Here is a 7,507-nt window from a genome sequence, read left to right on the forward strand (position 1 = left end):
ATTGGAAGTCCTTGTGTATTGCTGTGGGTTATTGCGCCAGACATCAAAGCCATTTTAACTGCAAGGTTTTCATTTCAACCTCACCAGTTGCTCCTCGGATACCCTGTTGTTATATTTCTGTGACATAGAGTCCTGTACGACCCATAGCGGCGCTGTACTGGGTTTCCGAGGCTGTAAATCATTACTGGAGAAGAAAGCCTCATCTGTTTTCCGTGTAGCTGCTGGTGGATTCAAACTGCTGACTGTAAGCTTCGTAGCCAGGTTCTTAACCACTACACTATCTGAGCTCCTTATAAATCCACTGCCCTACCAGAACTCCTTATGTACCTATTGTATATATAGGGTTTTCTAAGAGCAGTTGGTAAACTTAAGCTTCAAACTGTCCAGTTGAATCAGAATTGCAGTCTTGTACAATAAACCACAGCCATACAGCAAGACTGCGAATATATATATATATATATATATATATATATATATATATATATATATATATATATATATATATATATATATATATATATATATATATTCATAAATAAATATATTCAGAGACCTATTGTGGCACTGTGGCTTAAAACGGCAAACTGAAAAGCTGTTGGAATTGCAAAGTTGACAGTTCAAGCTCACCAGCTGCTACACGTAAACCCTATACAAGTTTTTACATAAGAAGCTCTGGTAGAGTAGAGGTTAAGATTAGGGCTTCAAATCTCCCTGTGGGTCATCAGTTCGAAAATACCAGCTGTTCTATGCGAAAAAGATGAAGCTTTCTGCTTCCATAAAGATTTACACCCTCGACTTTAGATCCATAGAAGGAGAGCAACTGTGTGTTGAAGACCTAGGGAGTACGGGGGAAGGATTGCATGGAGGGTATTGTAACCATGGCAATGAGATGATATACGATAGAATGAATGAAAAACTAATGTTCTCCCATGTAAACTATCACATAATTCACAAATAAATATATTCAGAGACCTAGTGTGGCACTATGGATTAATTTGTCAAATTGCAAAGCTCTTGGAATTGCAAAGTTGGCAGTTCAAGCTCACAAGCTGCTGCTCCTCATAAACCCTATAAATGGCCTTACATAAGAAGCTCTGGTAGAGTAGAGGTTGAGAATTGGGCTTCAAATCTCCCTTCGGGTCAGCAGTTCAAAACTACCAGCTGTTCTATGTGAAAAAGATGAAGCTTTCTGCTTCTGTAAAGATTTTCATCCTGAGAAACCCTATACAGGGTATCTATGAGTCACAACCGATTTAGTGGTCTATCTATCTATCTATCTATCTATCATTTATCTATCTATCTATCTATCTATCTATCTATCTATCTATCTAAATACAGAGAGATAAATAGACAGAGACAGATTTGAAGTCCTTGTGTAATGCTGTGGGTTATTGCACCAGACTTCAAAGCTGTTTTAACTGCAAGGTTTTCAGTTCAAGCTCACCAGTTGCTCCTCGGATACCCTGTTGTTATTTTTGTGTGCCTTAGAGTCATATACGAACCATAGCAGCCTTGTATGGGTTTCTGGGGCTGTAAGTCATTACGGGAGAAGAAAGCCTCATCTGTCTCCCGTGTAGCAGCTGGTGGATTCAAACTGCTGACCTTAAGTTTTGCAGCCAGGTTCTTAACCACTACACTATCTGAGATCCTTATTAATCCACTGCCCTACCAGAGCTCCTTATGTACCTACTATATATATAAGGTTTTCTAAGAGCAGTTGGTGAACTTAAACTTACAACCATCCAGTTCAATTGGAATTGCAGTCTAGTACAATAAACCACAGCCACACAGCAAGAATACGAATATATATATATTCGCGCTTATGGCGCGCGCTCCCAGGTGGTCTCCCATCTGACTACTAACCAGGCCCAAACTTGATTAGCTTCAGAGATCAGAAGAGACTGGGCGTATTCAGGTTTCTGTGGCCTTAGACTACAGTCAGCCTCCCGGCTCCTTAAAAGGCCTTCTGGGTGGGGCGGAGAGGAGTTTTTGTGCGAACCAGCAGGCCCCCGACCCCAAGTGTACACCTGGGTTTCCAGGCCTAGGGCCCAGTGGGGCTGGCTGAATGGGGATCCCCGAAAAGGCAAAGCAGGCCAGACAGGTGGCAAGGCTGACACACCCACAGGGAGCGGCCCCTTTGCCTAGGTCCCGAAAGCTGGCTGGGCCCTCTCAAAGTCTTGGCTCCCAATGTAAGGACCAAACTGATTTTGCCTACCTAGAAACTGCTTGACTAAACTCTAGTCAGGCTCAGGAAAGCATTTTAAAGAGACAAGGCCTCAGTTATTAGTTCCCTCCAGAGGCAAGGTCAATCTCCATTCTGTACATTAGCCTGAACACGTACTCTAGCTCCAAGAATATGATATATGCATAAATAGCCAGGCAGCTCAAGGCCAGAAGCCAGATGTTTTCCTTTACCCTAGCCTAAGAACAAAGACCACTAGTCTTGACCAATTAAACTGTAACATCTCATAGTTTGCCAATTGTTAACCAATCCAAAGATTGTAAAGCTGAGAAACCTGAGCTGTTTGAAAATTCTATAAAAACCCTGCAGACAATGAATTCGGGGCTCTTTCCCTATTCCGAAATGTCGGATAAGGTTAGAGACCTGGCTCAAGCTTGATTAAACAACCCTTATGTATTTGCATCGGTACACGGCTCCTGGGTGGTCTTTGGGGACCCTGAATTCTGGGCATAACACCAGGACTCTGCTCCCTGGAGCACAGAAGACTCTGAGGCCCCACAAATAACTGGTCAGAGACCAGCCTGTCCAGTGCTGACAGACATCACCCTCCCGCCCTCCAAATTCACTTCTCAACCCCATGCAAGGGACTGCCACCTCCAGCAACTGGGAGCGGGCCTCAGGCCCAGAAGGGTGGTGCTGTGGAGGAAGAGGGAGGGGTTGGCCGGGGTACATGTAAGCGCGAGCTACTGCAATGCCCCTGCGGACATCTCCCAAATCCAGGCCTCTGACGGCTTGCTGTTTGTAGCTACAAGAATGCCTAAAGCACCTGCCGCTGGCTGGCTACCTGTCCTAGCATCTGCACAGGGTTTCTTTTAAGCATCCCCCGCCCTTCCAACACTACCACCACCACCACAACCAGACTCATTGCCTGGTTCAGAAGAAGCCAGCCCCAAAGGACCAAAACGTGCCCTGAGTGGCCTGGAGAGCCAGCAGCGCATGGACGGGGAAAGGCTGAGGCTAGGCCTAAAGCCGGCACTGGCTCCTCCCTCTCTCTCACTGCTGTATTTTCGGGGTCCCTAGGTAAATCTCCGGGAGGGGGCACCTTCTCTCAGGCAAGAGAGAAAGAAGGAGGACAGCAGCTGAGCCAAAGAAAAAGCCTATGGTGCATGCACCAAAGAAAAAGCCTATGGTGCGCTATTCCCAGATGGTTCCCCATCCAGTACTAACCAGGCCCGACCCTGCTTAGCTTCTGAGATCAGAAGAGACCTGGCACATTCCCGTTGCTGTGGCCTTAGAGGTTACAGTCAGCCTCTGGGCTCCCAAAGAGGCCTTCAGGGTGGGCCGGGGAGGAGTGTTTGCGCAGACAAGGGCAGGGACCAGCAGGCTCCTGACTGCAAGTGCACACCTGGGCTTCAAGGCCTAGGGCCCAGAGGGACTGGCTGAATGGGGAGACCCAGAAAGGCAAAGCACCGGCCAGGTGGCAAGGCTGACACACCCACAAGGAGCCACCCCTTTGCCCAGGTCCCAAACGGTGGCTGGGTCCACCTACTGTCTTGGCTCCCAGGACTCGGCTCCCCGGGGCCCAGAAGACTCTGAGCCCCGACAAATAACTGGTCAAGGACCAGCCTGTCCAGTGCTGACAGACACCACCCTCCTGCCCTCTGAATTCACTTCTCAACTCCATGCCAAAGGGCTGCCACCTCCAGCAACTGGAACGGGCCTCAGGCCCAGAAGGCTGGTGCTGTGGAGATAGAGGGAGGGTTGGGGTCAGGGTGCATGTAAGCTCCAGCTACTGGGATACTCCTGCAGACATCTCCCATATCTAGGCCTCTGTGGGCTCGCTGTTTGTAGGTACAAGCATACCTAAAACACCTGCCGCTGGCTGGCTACCTGTCCTAGAATCTGCACAGGGCTTCCTTTAAGCACCCGTGCCCCCCAACACCACCATCACCGCCATCACCATTGGGCCCATTGCCTGGTTCAGAAGAAGCCAGCCCCAAAGGACCAAGATGTGCCTGAGTGTCCTGGAGAGCCAGCAGCTAGTGGACCGGGAAAGGCTGAGGCTAGGCCTAAAGCTGGCGGTGGTTTCGCCCTCTCTTGCTGCTGTTTTTTGGAGGTCCCTAGGAAATCTCTTGGAGGGGGCAGCTCCTCCCCGGCAAGAAAGAGAGGGAGGGCAGCACCTGAGCCGTGTGCATGCGCAAAAGAAAAAGCCTACAAGGCGCCTTATTCCCAAGCGGTCTTCCATCCGACTACTAACCAGGGCCAACACTGCTTAGCTTCAGAGGTCAGAAGAGACTGGGCACATTCAGGTTGCTATGGTCTTAGACACTACAGTAGGCCTCTTGACTCCGTAAGAGGCCTTCGGGGTGGGCCGGGGAGGAGTGTTTGCGTGGATAGGGGCAGGGACCAGCAGGCCCCAGCCCCAAGTGCACACCTGGGCTTCCAGGCCTAGGGCCCAGTGGGGCTGGCTGAAGGGGGGTCCTGAAAAGACAATGAAGGCCGGCCTTGTGGCAAGGCTGACACACCCACAGGGAGCCACCCCTTTGCCCAGGTCCCGAAAGATGGCTGGGCCCACCCAACGTCTTGGCTCCTAGGACTCTGCTCCCTGGTGCCCAGAAGACTTTGAGCCCCCACAAATAACTGGTCAGAGACCAGCCTGTCCAGTGCTGACAGACACCACCCTCCCGCCCTTTAAATTCACTTCTCAACTCCATGCCAAGGGGCTGACACCTCCAGCAACTGGGTGTGGGCCTCAGGCCCAGAAGGCTGGTGCTGTGGAGGAAGAAGGAGTGGGGGTCGGCGTGCATGTAAGTGCAAACTACTGGGATAACCCTGCAGACATCTGCCACATCCAGGCCTCTGCTGGCTCGCTGTTTGTAGGTACAAGCATGCCTATAGCAGCTGCCCACTGGCTGGCTACCTGTCATAGCATCTGCACAGAGCTTCTTTTAAGCACCCCCCGCCCCCCCCATCACTGCCAGCACCACCACCACTGGGTCCATTGCCTGGTTCAGATGAAGCCAGCCCCAAAGGGCCAAAATGTGCCCTGATCATCCAGGAGATCCAACAGCGCATGGCCCTGGGAGGGCTGAGGCTAGGCCTAAAGCCAGCGCTGGCTCCGACCTCTCTCGCTGCTGTGTTTTGGGGGTCCCTTGGTAAATCTCTGGGAGAGGGCAGCTTTTCCTGGGTAAGAGAGAGAGGGAGGGCAGCAGCTGAGCCACGCGCATGCGGCCAAAGAAAAAGCCTATGGCACGTGCTATTCCCAGGCGGTCTCCCATCCAAGTACTAACCAGGCACATTCAGGTTGCTATGGCCTTAGATGCTACAGTCAGCCTCTAGGCTCCCTAAGAGGCCTTCAGGGCAGGCCAGGGAGGAGTGTTTGCACGGACCAGCAGGACCCCAACCCCAAGTGCACACCTGGCTTCCAGGCCTAGGGACCAGAGAGGCTGGCTGAATGGGGAGCCTCGAAAAGGCAAAGCAGGCCAGCCAGGTGGCAAGGCTGACACACCCACTGGGAGCCGCCCCTTTGCCCAGTTCCCGAAAGATGTCTGGGCCCACCCACCATCTTGGATCCCAGGACTCTGCTCCCCTGGGTCCAGAAGACTTCGAGCCCCCACAAATAACTGGTCAAGGACCAGCCCATCCAGTGTTGACAGACACCACCCTCCCGCCCTCAGAATTCACTTCTCAACTCCATGCCAAGGGGCTGCCATCTACAGCAACTGGGAGTGGACCTCAGGCCCATAAGGCTGGTGCTGTGGAGGAAGAGGGAGGAGGGGGTAGCAGTGCATGTAAGCACAAGCTACTGGGATACCCCTGCAGACATCTCCTACATCCAGGCCTCTGCTGGCTGGCTGTTTATAGGTACAAGCATACCTGAAGCACCTGCCGCTGGCTGGCTACCTGTCCTAGCATCTGCACAAGGCTTCTTTTAATCACCCCTGGCCCCCCAACACGGCCATCACCACCACCACCATCGGGCCCATTGCCTGGTTCAGAAGAAGCCAGCCCCAAAGGACCAAGACGTGCTCTGAGTGACCTGGAGAGCCAGGACCGGGAAATGCTGAGTCTAGGCCTAAAGCCGGCGCTGGCTCCACCCTCTCTCTCGCTTCTGTTTTTTGGGGTCCCTAGGTAAATCTCCGGGAGGGGGCAGCTCCTCCTGGGCAAGAGAGAGAGAGGGAAGGCAGCAGTTGAGCCATGCGCATGTGCAAAACAAAAAGCCTAGAGAGCGCCATATTCCCAAGAGGTCTCCCATCTGACTACTAACCAGGCCCGACCCTGCTTAGCTTCAGAGATCAGAAGAGACCAGGCGCATTCAGGTTGCTATGGCCTTAGATGCTACAGTTAGCCTCTTGACTACCTAAGAGGCCTTTGGAGCAGGCCGGGTAGGACTGTTTGCTCGGACAGGTGCATGGACCAGCAGGTGCAGACCCCAAGTGTACACCTGGGCTTCCAGGCCTAGCGCCCAACGGGGCTGGCTGAATAGGGAGCCCCAAAAAGGCAAAGCAGGCCGGCCAGGTGGCAAGGCTGACACACCCACAGGGAGCCGCCCATTTTGCCCAGGTCCCGAAAGATGGCTGGGACCACCCAACGTCTTAACTTCTAGGACTCTGCTCCCTGGGGCCCAGAAGACTCTGAGCCCCCACAAATAACTGGTCAGGGCCCAGCCTGTCCAATGCTGACAGACACCACCCTCCTGGCCTCTGAATTCACTTCTCAACTCCATGCCAAAGGGCTGCCACCTCCAGCAACCGGGAGCGGGCCTCAGCCCCAGAAGGCTAGTGCTATGGAGGAAGAGGGACCCGGGGAGGGGGGCGGGGGGAGAGGGGGTCCGTGGTGTATGTAAGCATGAGTTACTGGGATACACCTGCGGATATCTCCCACATCCAGGCCTCTGCCAGCTCGCTGTTTGTAAGTACAAGCATGCCTAAAGCACCTGCCACTGGCTGGCTACCTGTCCTAGCATCTGCACAGGGCTGCTTTTAAGCATCCCCACCCCACCAACACCACCAGCTCTACTACCACCGGGCCCATTGCCTGTATCAGAAGAAGCCAGCCCCAAAGGGCCAAGATGTGCCCTGATCGTCCTGGAGAGCCAGCAGCGCGTGGCCCTGGGAGGGCTGAGGCTAGGCCTAAAGCCCGCGCTGGCTCTGCACTCACTCGCTGCTGTATTTTGGGGGTCCCCAGCAAATCTACGGGAGGGCAGCAGCTGAACCGTGTGCATGCACCAAAGAAAAGCCTATGGTGCGAAACAAGATGGCTGATTGGGTGGACGTATAGCAGAGAGCTCCGCCAACAACAACACAGAATACCCGACCAAGCAGG

General features: G+C 52.9%; 1 pseudogene; it reads left to right on the forward strand.

The window, feature by feature from the left end:
• The first annotated feature begins 7,030 nt into the window (after window positions 1–7,030).
• Window positions 7,031–7,507, forward strand: part of LOC102825041 — a 108,981-nt pseudogene continuing 108,504 nt past the window's right edge.

Source organism: Chrysochloris asiatica, unplaced genomic scaffold (genome assembly GCF_000296735.1).
Source record: "Chrysochloris asiatica unplaced genomic scaffold, ChrAsi1.0 scaffold00186, whole genome shotgun sequence".
NCBI lineage: Eukaryota > Metazoa > Chordata > Mammalia > Afrosoricida > Chrysochloridae > Chrysochloris > Chrysochloris asiatica.